The sequence below is a fragment of the Diadema antillarum genome, unplaced genomic scaffold (assembly GCF_040938485.1).
Source record: "Diadema antillarum isolate AM-2024a unplaced genomic scaffold, OU_Dant_1.0 seq00000697_RagTag, whole genome shotgun sequence".
NCBI lineage: Eukaryota > Metazoa > Echinodermata > Echinoidea > Diadematoida > Diadematidae > Diadema > Diadema antillarum.
In genome coordinates, this window is record NW_027271602.1 from 369884 (window position 1) to 387336 (window position 17453).

Consider the following 17453-nt stretch of genomic DNA (forward strand, 5'->3'; position numbering starts at 1 on the left):
ACAACAATAATACAAATAAATATAAATCATTTTAAGGTAGCCATCACATGGGATTGAACAACAATTATTCACTCCATGACTCTCTATACTACATGCAAGTCCAAGGAGCACGATCAGCACCTCGACTGTAACACAATCAAGAAGCAACAACAATGAACACAATTTTGGCATGCTACAGAGCATACGCTCATTCTGTGTTCATCTTGCACGTAATCCCCAAGGCCATATGCTGTGCAACCAAGTGTTCTGTCTTCTCCACTGGAAAATTTCCAGATCTGAATCCATGTACAACCATGTACAAGAAATCCTTTGGCCATGTTGGAAAATGGACACAGTCGGGCATTCTGTCTCAAGACTGTGTCTTTTAAGTCCGTTCTGAGGACTGGGAATTTAGTTTAAATAAAACAGTTGACAAAATGTTTCATCCCATTTCATGATGGTAAGATAGAGGATTTCAGATATGCAGTTCTGTAAGTTGACGATAAGGGAATCTCTTATGAGACCTCAGTTTAAGTGATCAAATGACTGACATTCACACTATTCAATTGTAATATGCTTTATTTTGTGTAAATCATAGTACCATGTAATTGATTTTTTTTTTTTTTTGACAGAGAGCAGATATTTTCTAAGTCACTTAAAAAAAAAATCTATATCTTGTTAGAGGTGTTTTATTTCATACACAATGTGGACATAAAGCTGGACCAAAGTACAATCTCACTCAGTGTAAAATCAACACATAATATAGGTCTGTTTTTGATAAAGCATCTACCTTTGAAATAACAAAACAAAACAAACAAACCTTGTGCCAGAAACTAACAATACTGACAAAGGTACAATTATGACCACAGGTTTTGTGAAGTAAGAACATCAGCATTATGGTCTTACTACAGGTCTAAATTCATTTGGTACTTAACAGAAAACAATCTAGCTAAGTTTTGCTATACTCATTTTGTGGTGATTTGAACCATATTTGGAAGATGATTGGCAAATCTGCAACACAGGCATTAAGTCACAGGTCTTGAAGCACAAAGCTGCAAGCAAGGAGGTAGTAGCCGGGTTCACACGTACAAAATAGCGGGATGACGATCGCGATGCACATCCCGAGTTTTTTTGCGAGTGTCCACACGTACCAAATTAGTGGGATAGTGATCGCGATCGGTATCCCGCTAATTTGGCGAGCGTCCACACGTACCAAATTATCCCGCTAATTGCCGATAGAGATAACAGCAAAGACTGCAAACTGGGTCACACAGCGCCCTTCTCTATCACTGCCTGTGCGCACTTACCTTTGTCCATTGTCTTTTACGCGTCAGTTGTGTGGTTCGCGCGCTGTTGTTTTTGTGCTCCAAAGAGGTGAAGGACCTCTTCGCAGAGGCCTCGCTGTTGTGATGTGCGCATTGCATGATGGGATATAAAAACTCGAGATTCGAATCCCAACCGTTCACACGTACCAGCACGGGGCCAATTATCCCACTAATTGACGAACCAGCGCAAGATTTCTTGGGATTAGCATCGCGATGCTTATCCCGCTAATTTTCGGATTTTTTCTGTCCACACGTGCAAAAAACTCGAGATGACGATCACGATGCAAATCTCGAGATTTGTATCCCGCTAATTGGTGTACGTGTGAACCCGGCTATTCTCTCACACCTCCTTGACAAGACATTCTCATTCCCCTGTGCCATGCTGCCAGCATGAAAACAGGTGTCAAACAGGTGCAAGAACAATAGATTGTATTCCCTGTACACTTGTTTTTATCTCAGGGGATACTTGCAAGTTTGAGTCAAAATGAAAATGATACCTACTTGCATTGCAGATTTAATATAAATTCCAAATGTTCTTGAAATTCCTAAAGGCCCTGTCAAACCTTTCCAGGTAAACCCTGCACACGACTTGCAGGGAACAATTTTGTTTCCCGGAGGTCCTTGCAAATGCCCTGCACATGACAGTACCTAGCACGTATCCCATAGTTGCCTGGAGGTGCACACACAAGTCCTATTTACCCGCAGCCATGTTTAGGCCCTGCCGCAACTTTCTAGGCAAGTTATGCAGGTTTGTTGCTTGTAGGAATTTTCCAGCATGCAGGATTATTTCTCCAGGCAGACAAGGATTTAGGCAAGTTTCGCGTGCATCTTACAATACGTGTGCGTTATCTTGCCCTATTCAAATCACCCTCTGCGAATCCACTTTGCATTTACATGGCAAGAATTAATTTGAAATACGATTCTAGTGATGCATCATTACAATCATTTAAATACTCTTGGTAGGTGTGAAAGCTCGGAATGATAACGACTAGAGTTTTTTAAAATATTTTTCCAACTCACCAAATCGGCCAGATGTGCATAGGACCTAAAATGTCCTAATCTGAAGAAGTCCTATTTACCTACTAGTACATACCAACATTCATCACTGTCTACGCATCAGGAGAGCTGGTTTGATCAAAGTGAACACCACCACAAAATTCAGCCAGAGGCAGTATACCCGTACTCAAAATTGGTTCCCCCTTTTTTATTCCCCCATTAGGTAAACTGTACCACCCTTCAGAAGGAGAACAAACAAGAATCTCTACTTTGTACCCATACTCAGTGCATCTGAGAAGTTATGCGCTCTATTGCAGGTATCAATAAATTGCTTTGACAAAAGACAGCACTCTATATCAAGTATGCATCATTCCTAAATACAACATACCTAGCCAACAGCAATTCACTGTCCCCCTTATTTTTGACAGCAATTGTTCAGTATGCAAAGAATATTCAGGTACAGTGATACGGTGCAATTCACTCGCCAAAAGCATATGACCTCAAAGCCTCATTTGCATGAAGTACAACTTGTGTTCGCAAAACCGCTGGGGAAGTGTTGCAGGAAAATCGCAATATTTCACCTCAGAAGCCATCAAATGATTAAATCTATACAGCAAATTGAAGGAGAAACTATTCTCTAACTCGCAATGTAGTTATTTTGGGTTTTATTGAGGATAAACCTGTGAAAATAACGTCAAAACTTAACTTCCAACACAGAAAATTTGGTTTCTAAACAAGTGTTATTTTCTCACATTTTCCTTCATTGCCCATAAATGAAACTTCGGTATTTATATGACTTATGGTAGTATGTCCATACTGTGTTCCAAATATCTTTTCTGTATCATTTGGCACACGGTTACGTTGGGAAAAAATCGAGATCACTGTCACTGGTGACCAACGCAAAATCCATAGCGCAAGCAGTACACAGTCCGATGTATCAGTTTTCGTGCAGCATGAAGCAGTTGAAGCACATTGCAGGGTTTGTCTCTCGCCCACTCACCACCCTGTGGACTGAAAACCGAACCCTGTCGCCATGCGCTGAACCTGACACCGCTGATTGGCTACTGTGTAAGTGGGCGCTGACCAGTAGAGAACGCATGCGCAGGAGGATGATCTAGTTGTGCATGTCCAGTATTTTCTCTTAAATTCGGTTGTCTTTTTGCTCTGATTTTCACCTAACTACTAATTGCGCAAACACGAAACTTTGCAGGTAGTGAGTCTGGTGTATACAGACTAGCAATATGTTAATCAAATACATATTTATGCAGGCACAGAGTTGTGTTGGGAAATAATCCTAAACCTTGCCCACGGTCAACTCAAACAGAAAAATACACATATCTCAAAAGATACATCAGCATTTTCACCCATAAATCATATGAAGGATGATATATCCATATGTGTGAAGTTTCAAGGGATTTGGTGGTAAAATAACAGAGATACGAGGAGGTGAACTTGCGAGATTTTTCTGTCCTTCACTCCGCACAGTGCTTCGATGATCGTTACGAATTCAAAAGCTTTGGCCTCTTATCGCGGAGTTAATTGCACCATATCGCTGCGCCTGTATTGGGCATGCAAAAAAAATTAGTCAAAAACATACTTCTTTAACTGCAAAATACTACAAAATATATGCAAACACATGTATTAGTCAATTACTTAATTCAAAAGATTAACCATTCAAGTTCTAAACCTGGCAAACAATGTTATGCACAATTGTGCTCAATAAGGTTAATGTCTGCTTTTTATGAAATAAATACTAAAATTTCAGTCTGGGACCATCAGTAACAGGAGATTTGAAGAAAAACTTGCAGCACATGTATGTACAATGAAGCTGTTCTGTACAAGATTACCACCAAGTTCCATACAGCATTTCAACATTTCCTCTGAAAAACAGCTTAAAATCGTTAAAATCAAGAACCTCTAGACAGTCTTCTTTGGCATTCATATCTAACCTCTATGGAAGAGCAGCTTGGAGCATGGAACATCAAAGCCAGTGAAATGCTAAGCATTCAATTGTCATGTGATAGAACCTGTGCATAAATTTGCAAAAATTGCAATAGGCGTTTTCACATCAGCCCGATAAAAATCCAAACTCGAGATATTTTTCGCGATCGCAAATTAGCACGCTATTTCATTTCCTGTTCACATCAACCCGAAGAGAATTAGCCCGAATTCTTTTCGAGCTTATTCGACAGCTGAGCATGTGCAAACAGCATCAGTAAAGTGTGCACTTTCAAAAATTACTCATGATTTGTGTGCAGTTTGCCTTCATCGATCGGGTCACACATGCTAGGCATGATGGGATGCATCGCGCTAATTTCGTGAGGCGATTTCACATTATCAAAGAGCATGCTAGTTCGCAAATTATCCCGCTATTTCGGAAATTTCCCAAGTTGGACTTGAGAAGTTTTCTCGATCAGAGCAATAAAGTTAGCGCGCTAATTTGTATTCACATTATCAAATAGCGCGCTATTTCATGATCAGGTTAATTTCCCAAGTCAGAAAATAGCATGCTATTTCGAAACATCGGGCTGATGTGAAAATGCCTTAAGAGATTCTACTCCTTCTCTATTAAAACACTTTCCTGCTTCAACCATGGCTCATATAAATAATGACTTGAATATTACACCAGTACACCACATATATACCTACGATTTCATATGACTCGACTTTCCAGGGAAATCACACTATAAGGCCTTAATTTGTAAATATTCAAATAACAGTAAATGTATGGTATCCATGCTTATATTCCTGTGGAAATCTTAGGTTTGAGTAAAAAATGAAAAATACTATTAAACCATTTTTTTAAAAGGATTTCATGCTTGCAAAGCAGCTTCCCGAAAAAAAGAAGAAGAAAAGACTAAATTGTAGGCGTGGTTTGTGATGTAATGTGATGTCATGTCAGATATTCTTAGCCATTCAGCTGTACGTGTAGTAAAGCCCTAAAAATCATGTGATTTTTCACATAGCTGTTGAAATGACAACAAACGCCATTGGATGACTGATTTTGCATCAGTTTTCATGCCCATTAAAAAATACTTTCATTTCGTATTGTAGTTTGGGTATATTATATGATTTTTAAGAGTTTCCGGGGGCATTCTTTATGAGGGAAGTCACGAGCAGACGGTTTGTTATAGTAGACTCAGCACAGTCATTTCTTGAGTTTGGAGGGCAAGTTGGGCCAATCTTGCAATGCATTGTTAAGCAAATTTACTGCGAGGGCGATGGTACAATCTAACATCGCCGAGGTGATCTGCGAGGTGTCTTCAGACAGAGCTGAAGGCAAGGGCTAATAGACACCTAGGGATCACCAAGGCGAAGTTAGATTGTATTCATTGCCCAAGAGATAGGAGATGATTATTTGCTTTACTAAATATCCTACATCGATTGACAAACTTGAGATTTAATAAAAATGTACTCTATCAACCACACAGACTTTTATTTCATAATCGTGCTGAATATTCAATACAGGTGGTACAACCGCGGTCCACAGCAGTTGAATGAATGAGACTATGATAACAAGCAATACTGATGTATTGATAATTGTGTGATGTGCACGGATGATGGCGTTGGCACATCCAATGGACTAGGCCGTGGCCGATAGATGTGAGCGATACCTTTATCGATTGCAATCGCAGGTACGGTAAGAAGTGCTAACAAAAAGTATAAATATCGCATAATATGTGATAGTACCATGGCAGGGATGTTGGGAGAAAAAATATCACTCTGTCATGTGTTCCAAATTCCAGTAGTTCCACTGGTCAAACATACTTACGTGGATAAAAATGTAAATACCGAAAAATGACAACCACTGGTTTAGAAGCCCACAGTATTGTTTTATCTCCTGCTATGTACCCAGGCACGCGGCCAGTTCATTGATGAATCATTCACACACTCGCTCACTGCACGCTCTAGCCCTTGTTGTACGCAGAGCTAGTGCTTGTTATGGTGTACACTGTTGATCTAGCTGGGCCAGCTAGCTGTGTCTGCATATACAGTTAACAACAAAATCATTCATACCCCTTGGAAATTTTTAGTTTTGAGCAGATTTTTTACAAATAAAGGATGGAGTGATGGTGATTGGGTGCTAACTTTTTACTCTTATTGGTCCTCTATGAGTTGACATTAATTCCAGTTTCACCTTATTTGCATAACAATAGAAATGTTGACATATTAAGATTTTGCCCTTTACAGAATTATTCATACCCATGTCATGGTCATGGACAGACACGGAAGTGTTCTTGTGTTTGGTCACTGAGTTTGTATAGGTCTCCACCAAAGCATTTGTTGTTCTTTCTGCCAAGAGGACCTCCATTAGCATAAGATTTTAGAGTGTCCATGGCAACATGTGATATCTAGTTCCCAACTCACATTAAAGATTGCTTCAAGAATGTAGAAATTAATTATACATTGGAGTACATTTGCTGTAAATGCCCCATAAACATTACTTTCAACATCAAACCCACATATTTTGCACGGTTCCATGACATTTGCTCCCGCGACAATTACTCCCATGATATATCTGCATGCTAAGCCAAACGTAAATTCAACCCATAAACATAACCCTAACCCTAATCCTAATTCTCACATCAAACTAAACCTAAAACCCTATCACAACCCTAACCCTAACCCTAAGTCCTTAGAGAAAATAAGACCGGAGCAATTGTCGCAGGAGCAAATGTCGTGTCACCATTTTGCACCTGGGTTAGGCCAAGTGACTCTGAAGTGGCTGTTCTCCTTGAAGACAATTGCTGTATTGACATCCTTGTGGAAGTCTTCTCCCAATAGTCTGACTCTATTATCTTTGAGATAGTTCTGGATAGCTTTGATTGTGATCTTTGGGATGGCATTGTTCCAGTGTTGCCATAAAAAGCTTTACCCTTGAGCTCCAGACACATCCAAAGAGATTCGTCACAATGTGAAACTGTCCATTCTTGAAACAGTAGTTGATATTGAAACTACAGACATTTATGACAAAGAGTGTTCACATTCCTTTCTCATGGAACAGGCTACTTGGTTAACAGTAGTACACTGCATCTCCCAGCAAAGATGAAAGACCTTTAAAGACATGTCTGTAGTGATATGAGGTGGTCAAGAGTCACGAACGTCTTAAACAGCATACATCCAAGGTGTGCGTTTTGTTCAGTACGGAGCAGAATCCTTCAAGGTGTGTCCGGACATCAAATTTGTCACCTTCTTTACCATTGAGAGATTGCTAATGAGTGACAATGACCTGAATATCACATCAGGGACATTCCAAGTGCATCTTGGGCAGGAATAGATCCAACTTATACTGAGACAAACTCCTTGGAGCATTTCCCTGTCCAGGATTCCATGGACAATAACCAGAAAAGAGCCTCTCCTCCTGCAGAGGCACAAAATAGTCTGCTACGATATTTACAAGTAATGGTCTCAGGACATAACTGTTGATGTTTTGGGGTAGACAAACTATTTCCAAGGTATTGAATGAATAGAATATGCATTGTAGTTATAGAGATCACATGTCGGCATGGACACTCTGAAACCTCAAGTTACTGGAATACTGGAGGTTCCCTTTGACAAGAGCCTGGACCAATGTCTTTAGAAGATCTGCACAAACTCAATGGCAAAGTAAAAGGACTCTTCAAAGTTGCACTAATGAATAAATCAATGGCAATGACAGTGTTTTCATAAGTGTATGAATAATTCTGTAAAGGCCCAAATTCAAATATCTCAACACTTCTATTGTTATGCAAATGAGGTGAAACTGGAATTAATGTCAATTAGTAGAGGACAACTTACAGTATAAAGTTAACACCTAATCACTATCACTCATCCTGCACTTGTAAGAAATCTGCTTAAAACTAATAATTTCTCAGGGGTATGAATAATTTTGTTGTTAAAGGACAAGTTCACCTTCATAGACATGTGGGTTGAGTGAATGCAGCAATATTAGTAGAACACATCAGTGAGAGTTTGAGCAAAATCGGACAATCCGTTAAAAAGTTATGAATTTTTGAAGTTTCTGCTCAGTCATGGCTGGATGAAAAGACTAGTATAGCTTGTGATGTCACATGAGTACAACGATATGAAGAAAGAATAAAGAAAATTCAACATATTTTCATTTTTCTCGCATAACAAAAGAACACTCGACTTCTCTCTTTCAGAAGGCAGGGGGAATAATATTACCCTTAACATGTATACGTCAGTAGCAAGTCGAAGAACTGTGCACTTTATTCAAAAAGTAAAGTTTTGTGAAATTCTCTTTTTATTTTCCTTATATAGTTGTACGCATGTGACATCATACACTGTAGTAGTCTTCCCTTCCAGCAGTGACTGTGCAGATATTTAAAATATTCGTAACTTTTGAACGGATTGTCCAATTTTCCTCAAACTTTCACTGAAGTGTTCTACTAATATTGCCGCATTCTCTCAATCCTTACGTATGTGAAGGTGGACTTGTCCTTTAACTGTATATATGTGAAGAATGAGGGTCATTAGTTTGTTCTTGGACCAGCTGAGGAGATTGTTTTTATTGCTGTAATTTGTGAATTGTAATATCCTTACTGGTGAATTAGACCCCTGTTACACATGAAAGGCAGCCTGAGGCCTGCTTTTCGTGGCCGGCCCGAGGCCACTTTGTGGACCGTTTACACATACCATGAGCTTCTGGGTCGGCTCAAGCAACGACGCTCCTCATGGACCCTGTTTACACATGGGCCGGCCTCACGTCGCCTTTCCCTACCCAGAGGTGGCCTGAAGTAGAGCCGGCCTGAGGCCGGCCCCACTTTTGTGTGACCGTTTACACATACGAGAAAGCCGACCTGAGGCCGGCCTCAGGTCGGCTTTTTCGTATGTGTAACAGGGGTCTTAGAGAATACTTTGTGAGCTATCTTTAAATGTTCACGCCAAAGCAGTAAAGTAACTAAGTACCTAATTAGAGTACATTGAACATTGAAGGTGGAGGTGGTTTCTTTTCGATAAGACTTATACTCTTTTTTACCTTTGTGGACTCGTGAGCTGTGTCGCTACTATGTAACTCCATCATGCAATGTCTTGCCGCAAAGAATGAGGAGCGATTTGTGGAAACACTTCTGGAGAATGTGACAAATTATCCAATTTATTGCCGGTAGGTCTAGTCATGCATGTGTGGGTGAAACTTTACGCAGTCCCACGTGTTGCTATTCGTGTTGCATACATGTATACCCGTCGTGGACTCTGCTATACGCTTGCCTCCATATGTTAGTATTGTTTACATCTGCTACCGCTGCCATTCTTCTTGCCTGACCTTGTTCTTTCAATATCAGTTAAAATGCCTCCAAAATCAGTGTCAGCACTCTTGAAGGACGTCCTTGTGAGTGAGGACTTCCTTGGAGCCATTTCAGATGCTGTCGAGCGAAAGCTCAGAGAAATAATAGAGAGGCTCAATCAGCAAGAACAGCACCTAAGCCAAACTGAAACTGCAGCAAAGAAAACGGATAAAGTCGTGTCTAAACTTCAACAAGTGATGCTGGAAACACGACATGAATTGTCCACAAGGTGTGAGAAGCTAGAATCAACCATCATGGACCTAGAAAACAACTGCAAAACCAAGGACAAGCAGATTGCAGCCCTTCAGAAAGACCTTGAAGGCAGGAAAAACCAGATTGAAAGACTCACCACCAGCATGGAACAGCAAAATCAGTATTCCAGAAGAAACAACTTGAGAATCTTCGGAGCACCACCTGAACAACCTGGAGAAAATACCGATGCCATCGTCTGTGATGTAGCGCAACGAATTGGCGTGGACCTCAGCACTCCTGATATTGAACGCAGTCACCGTGTGGGGAAAACAACAGACAAGAGGGATAATAGTCGCGGAATCATAGTGAAGTTCTGCTCTTACCGTGTGCGTCAACTGCTAATCAGGAACCGTCGTAAGCTGAAAGGCTCTGGCATTTCTATCCACGAAGACTTGCCATCGAAGAATTTCGAGCTACTGACAATGGCCAAGAAAGCAGACAACGTGACATCTTCGTGGTCTTCTGACGGACGCATATTTGTGACTACAAAGACAAGCTCAGGGAAATCAGCCAAACACTTGATAACCTGTGCGGCTGACTCGCAAAAGATATGAATTTTTAAACAGGTATCATCAATATTTATTCTTTTAGAACTTGTGTCATACTCCTATCTGTAAGCCACATATTTATAAGCGTATTTATACATCTTCTTGGTTACCCTGCTATTTCTTGCCTTTTGTACGTATGTCATTATCTGTGACTGAGATAGCAGTTACAGTACTTGACCGCTGAATACTCTTTGAAATTGTATGATACACTGATGTCATGCTCTCTATTTTTTGTATTTTTAAGAGCTCCTCGCGGCTATGCACTTTTTGAACCACTTGCTTTACATTGTTCTGTATTTGGTATCACTTTACGTTCTTTGATGTGTGTGTGTGTGTGTGTGTAGTTGTGTGTGTGTCCCACTGAGGTAACATGTTATAATGCTTGACCATAAAGAATATTCTCATTTGATTAATTCACTAGATTTATGTGCAATATCCAGATCTCTATTCCCAGAAAACAGAGAATATGATATGGGATTTAACCGACTGATATATACCCCAGATGAATTTAATCATTTTGTAAATGTAGGCGCCCAGAAAATTGATGTTTCCAAGTTTTCTTGTATTCATTTTAATGCCAGAAGTATGAACAAACACTTTGATGATATTCTTACATTTTTAGGCACACTTCAAATGCAATTTTCTGTCATTGGTATCTCTGAAACATGGCTGAAAGAGTTTGACTCATACTTCAACATTGATCATTATGACTTTGTTATGAATGGACGTCAAGAAAAAAGAGGAGGAGGTGTTGGTGTATACATAAGAAATGATCTGAAATACAGTACTCTCCGCGAAATCGGGTATCGCTTAAACAGGTACTCCGTTTAATTGGGTAGTAATGTCAAAATCACTTCCAATGCACATTAAAATTACCTGATAATCGGGTTGCCTCTCCGCATAAGCGGGTAAATAATTTTCTTCTAATCTTATTTCTACCCACATTTTATCGCAGATACAATTGTATAACACTTTAAGAATAATAAATCATGAATGTCAAATTTTTCACGGCTAATCGCATTCTCTGCTTAATTTGCAATGAAGACCGATCATTTGGGGAGTGATTGACACATGTACCAGTACCGACATATTGCCACACGTAAACGAACATTACACAAGTCGTTGGCACTCACAATTGCATAGACAGACAGGAGTTGAACACACTTGTGCTCCTCCCTTTCTCCACAACAACATTCACAATACGAGAAGTTTGCAACGAAAATCAGGCCATGCACCAGCTCCATAATTTTCCTTTTACTTTTCCCCAGTCACTTCTCGAAAAGTAACCCGATGTTCTACGTGGCTAGTGCACGCAAAGAGTCGTGTGCATGTCGGAAAACGCCTGCTTGTTAGCGAAGAGTCTATGGTCAAACGACAGTTTTCTGAAGACATATTTGTCCATAAAACGAGTGTAAATTATTGCCCGTGACTGAGCAAGGTGTAGGGTATGTATAATGTGCCATGAAGCACGCATGTTAAGCATACAGTGTAGGTGTTTGGTGCAGTGTACAATGCATGTATATATACACATTGTGTGTGTCAATTGTGAATTAGACGTGTTCTTCTGTTAATCGGGTACTCCGCTTAATCGGGTAAGAAACGCTCTGCTCGAGCCTACCCAATTATGCGGAGAGTACTGTACCAAGTTCGGAACGATTTATCAATAAGCGAGCCTTTTATGGAATCTATGTTTGTAAAAATTAATCATTACAAGAAGAATATTATTGTAGCCATAATTTACCGACCACCAAATCAATCTGCACAATCTTTTTTTTGACTCACTGACGAGAATTTTTAACATTGTTAATAGAGAGAATAAATTGATATATATTTTATCGGAGATTTTAATATTGATTTATTTAATGCAAATTCTTGCCAAGATGATTTTCTGGATTTGATGATGTCATATTCGATGTATCCATTGATCCGTTTTCCCACACGTGTTACGAGAAACTCATCCACTTTGATTGACAACATTTTTACAAATAGTAATAGTTATGTAACTTCTGGTGTTTTATTTGCAGATATTAGTGATCACTTTCCCATTTTCTGTGCCAACCAACCAGAACAATGATTTTCGGTCATGTGCAATCTTACAAAAACGTGACATGTCTGAACAAAATATTCATAGGTTTGTAAATGAGATATCAAGAGCTTGTTGGAGAGTGGAGAGCAATGATGTGAATGAAGCTTACGAAGCTTTTTTAGCAAAATATTTATCCATTCATGATATATGTTTTCCATTCAAAGCAACCAGAGTAAAAAAGAAATATTCAAGCAAACCATGGTTTACTAGAAGATTGTTGAAATTGTGCAGAAAAAAATGTAAATTATATAAAAAGTACCTTAAAAACCCTACCGAATATAGATGCACTGTATACAAACAGTATAGAAATATGGTAACCCGTGAAGTTAAACGTGTGAAGATGAGTTATATGAGAAAATTTGAAGATGCTTCAGGTAATATGAAAAATACATGGAAAGTTATAAACGGTATTCTTGGATACAAATATAAACGCAATGTTTTGTTTGATCTCAATAGGTTTTTGTGTAATGATGTGCAATTGATGAATCAAAAATATGTGATTCTTTTAATGATTTTTTTGTAAATATTGGTTTTAATCTGTCTCGTCAATGTGAGGATCCCTTGGTTGAAAGAAGAAATGAACATAAGAAGTATATGAAAGAAAATGATTCAACTGCATTTTTTATACCTATCACTACAAAAGAAGTGATAGATATTGTTTGTAGTTTAGCTAATGGTAAAAGTTCTGGGTCTGATGGTGTGAAAACTGATTTGGTAAAAAAAGTTATTCATATTATCTGTTATCCTTTATGTGAAATTTTCAACTTGTCTATGACAAGTGGCATTGTACCGAATCAAATGAAATTAGCTAAAGTGGTTCCAATATATAAATCTGGACCTGAGGAAGAGATATCAAACTATTGACCAATCTCAATATTACCTGTATTTTCAAAGGTTTTAGAAAAATGTATGTATGATAGATTATCCAAATTTTTAGACACGTATGCAATATATTGAATAAGTCTCAGTACGGTTTCCGAACGGGGCACTCCACATCTTCTGCTTTGATTCAGTTTACTCATCGTGTTATTAATGTATTTGAAAATAAACAGATTATGGCTGGACTTTTCTTAGATTTGAGCAAAGCATTTGACACATTAGAGCACTCTGTATTAATTGATAAATTGTATATTTATGGTATCAGAGGCATTGTATTACAATGGTTTGAAAATTATTTGAAAGATCGTAAGCAATTTGTTGAAATCAATAATATACAGTCTGAACTAGAAATGTCGCTACAGCGACTGGTTATACCCCCGCCAAACAACATTTCATAAGCTTTGGTCAAAACAACATTTGATAAGCTTGGGTCAAAAAACTGAGGAAGTAGTTAAATCCGCAAGATCTTTCCTTGATCTTCTGCCATTAATATGCCGTTACCATGGCAACGTACTTTCGGGTACTGTCGAAAAATGCGTCTTGCACATCTACAACCAAAGGCACACATCTGTACCAAGTTTCATGGAAATTGGGCAAAAACTGAGGAAGTAGTTTGCAACACAAAATTTTCCATCATTTTGGCTCATAATATGTGAGCTGTTACCATGGCAACATACTTTTTGTCACTGTCAAGAAATGTGTCATGCTGACCTATATCCTAAGACAAACATTCAATATGAATTCCATGAGAATTGGAAGAACACTGATGAAGCAGTTTTGCCATGAAGCATTTTGCCCTATATTTTACCAATAACATGCCGTTACCATGGCAACGTACTTTTGGGTACTGTCAAAAAATACGTCTTGCACATCTACAACCCAAGGCACACATCTGTGCCAAGTTTTATGGGAATCGGTTGAAAACTGAGGAAGTAGTTCGTGACGCAAGATTTGTACCCATTTTTGCCCATAATATGCCGTTACCATGGCAACGTACTTTTGGGTACTGTCAAAAAATATGTCTTGCACATCTACAACCCAAGGCACACATCTGTGCCAAGTTTTATGGGAATCGGTTGAAAACTGAGGAAGTAGTTCGCGACGCAAGATTTGCAACGGACCGTCCGCCCGACCGACCGCCCGACCGCCCAACCGCCCGACCGACCGCCCGACCGACCGTCCGCTGATTCCTATATACCCCCTTCAAACTTCGTTTGGCGGGGGTATAAATATCTTCCTTAAAATGTGGAGTGCCTCAAGGGTCAATACTGGGACCACTATTGTTTATAATATATGTGAATGACATGTGCAATATATCTCCTGCTTTGGATATTATTCAATTTGCGGATGACACCAGTATTTTCATTTCTGATACAGATATTCACAGATTAAACATCAAGGCTTAATGACGAAATGGAAAAAAATTTGATTTGGCTTCAAAGAAATAAACTTGAATTGAATGTAAAAAAGACTCATTTTATTGTTTTTAGTAACAGATGTATAGATCGTAATGATGTTAAGATTACATTAAAGAGTGAGGAGATAAAACGTGTTTCAAGTTTAAAATTTTTAGGTGTTACCATTGATGAAAAATTATCATGGAATGAACATATTGGCGTCATCTGCAATAAATTGTCTATGAGTGCTGGAGTGTTGAACAAGCTAAGATTTTTTCCTAGAAATATATTGTTGATGTCGTACAATACACTCTTTGCACCCCATATTAACTAATGTATTACGTCATGGGCCAGTACCACAGAACGAAATATGAGTCGACTGTTCAAATTACAAAAACGTGCAATACGAATTATATTTAATTCTTCATATTATGCCCATACTCAGCCAATGTTTGCCTCTTTAAAAGTTCTGAATATTTATGATATACATATTTTCCAAATTGCTATTTTTATGTTTATGTGTTCACACAACCTCCTCCCTACTTCTCTGCAAGAATATTTCACTTTAAATCGGTCCATTCATGATTATTATACAAGAAATTCTACTGCTTATCATCTCCCGTCCGTACGTACCTCTATGCTCAAAAATTCTGTTTTCTATAGAGGCCCTTTAGTATGGAATGATTTACCATATGAAATAAGAACTATCTCTTCACTAAATCAATTCAAGAAGAGATATAAGTTGTACTTATTAGATTTATATAACTTACAATGATTTTGCCACGTATAAAGCGATGTGTCACCTCATACTTATGTATGTGTGTGCGTGTGTGTGTATTAATCTGCAAATCTGAATGAATTATTTTGTCATCAGGGTCCAACTTCATATAAGGCAAACAGCCTTCCTGTTGTGCCCTCACACTTTTATAACGTTTCTTTTTCATTTTCTCCTCTGTCCTGCACAGGATTGTATGATTGTAAATGTGTTAATGTGTTTTTTGTTGTGTATCAATTGTGATGTTTTTTATGAAAGTGTTGAAATAAAGAACTGAACTGAACTGAAATCAATTTGGTGCGCGCACAGCACAGTAGTTGATTTGAATGGCGCTGTGTTTTGGAAGGCAGCTGTGAGACCTGTGCAAACAAGAAAACAAGGACAATAGTTTTTTTTAAATTAATTTAGAAAAATTGGTAGGACTAAGGCAAACATCCATTGGGAACAGATTAGACCCAACCTAGATGTTCCACTAGAGCTAATTCAATGAGGCTGAAATGCCCTTTTTACAGCATTTTTAGCTGAAAATTTTACTGATAGGTTCAGATCAGTAGTTTTGCATAGCAAAGTGATATGAGGGGATTTTACTGTCTCTACTTGGGAGCTGGGGGCAGACCATGTTACATGTACCAACGACAGATAAGAAACCTGGGGAGAGACAGATACCATCTGTCTACAAATCAATATGACATAAGTTACGTTCAGACGGGAGCCCTTAACCTCGAAGTTAGGAAACTTCGAGGTTAGAGCTTGTAGTTAGGGACTGTGAAGACGAACGCGTAGTTAGCAAACCTCGAGGTTTGCTCGATGTTTCAAGCCACAAGAAATCTTATGGTTAGCGCTTTAACCACCGGGGGGTTCCCACTCGATGAACTTGAAGTTAAGAGTGACCTCGCCGTAAACTCCCAGCCCCCACAATTTCCCCCTGCTTCTAAACCTCCCAAACGTACACAACAAATACGCTACACGTGAAAAACCTATGACGCACGACATAACAACATCATCTTTTCTTCCCATGCGCTTGATCTCTGAAACTGAACACGTCAAACTCGCTACTGTATTCTACAAATGCATATCCTTCTCTGACGCTAAAAAATGTTTTTGACGAATATCTTCATAAAGGCATAAAGTCATCAGTGCAGTGCTATCTCTGCATACCATGACAGAGAAAAAGAGTACCTGTAAGCGAGTCCGACAGGGTTGGACTAAAGAATAAATAGATGCCTTGTTAGCAGTGTGGGCTGAAATTTCCGGTTTTGTGGTTTTAACATCGAGTGGGACCCACTCGTAGTTACGGGGGGCAGAAGCTTAACCTCGAGGTTAAGATTCGTCGTGTGGACACACGTCGTAGTTAGGGGGCAAGAGCTAAACCTCGAGGTTAGGGCCTGCTGTCTGGGAACGTAACTATTGGAATTCGGAACCATTATCTGTTAAGTTGGGCTAGACTGAGAGCAGAGTCCCCAGTCACTGCATTTCAATGCAGTCTGAGCGACATCAACGCGTATTGCTGCAGTGACGCTAGCCTAAAGAGGCATGTATAGACTGTAGTATAGCAACAAATTAAATTTTATATCAGAAACATTTCCTTCACCTTAGCAGAGACAAGTCGATATAATTTTTCTGTAGCAAATTGAAACATTGAATTAGTGACATGACCGTGTGACTTACAGCAGTATCCTTCATCACTCTTACAATTAATTACACCTTGCTGCTAATTAGACAAAATTCTAAATCTAGGGCTAGATCTAGACCTACATGGATTAGACCTATGAATACTTTGACATATTTTCTCAGAAACACTTTCTTAGCAAAAACAGAGACAAATAGAACTAGATATCACTTTCCAGAATTGACATGACTGTGTGACTATGATATTTATCAGAGTGATTCGAGACATCACAAACAATAGTGAATTGAACCAAGCAGTAGC

At 38.9% G+C, this 17453-nt stretch overlaps 1 pseudogene; it reads right to left on the reverse strand.

The window, feature by feature from the left end:
- LOC139737626 (uncharacterized) overlaps positions 1 to 17453 on the reverse strand; it is a 96851-nt pseudogene that overhangs the window by 66517 nt on the left and 12881 nt on the right.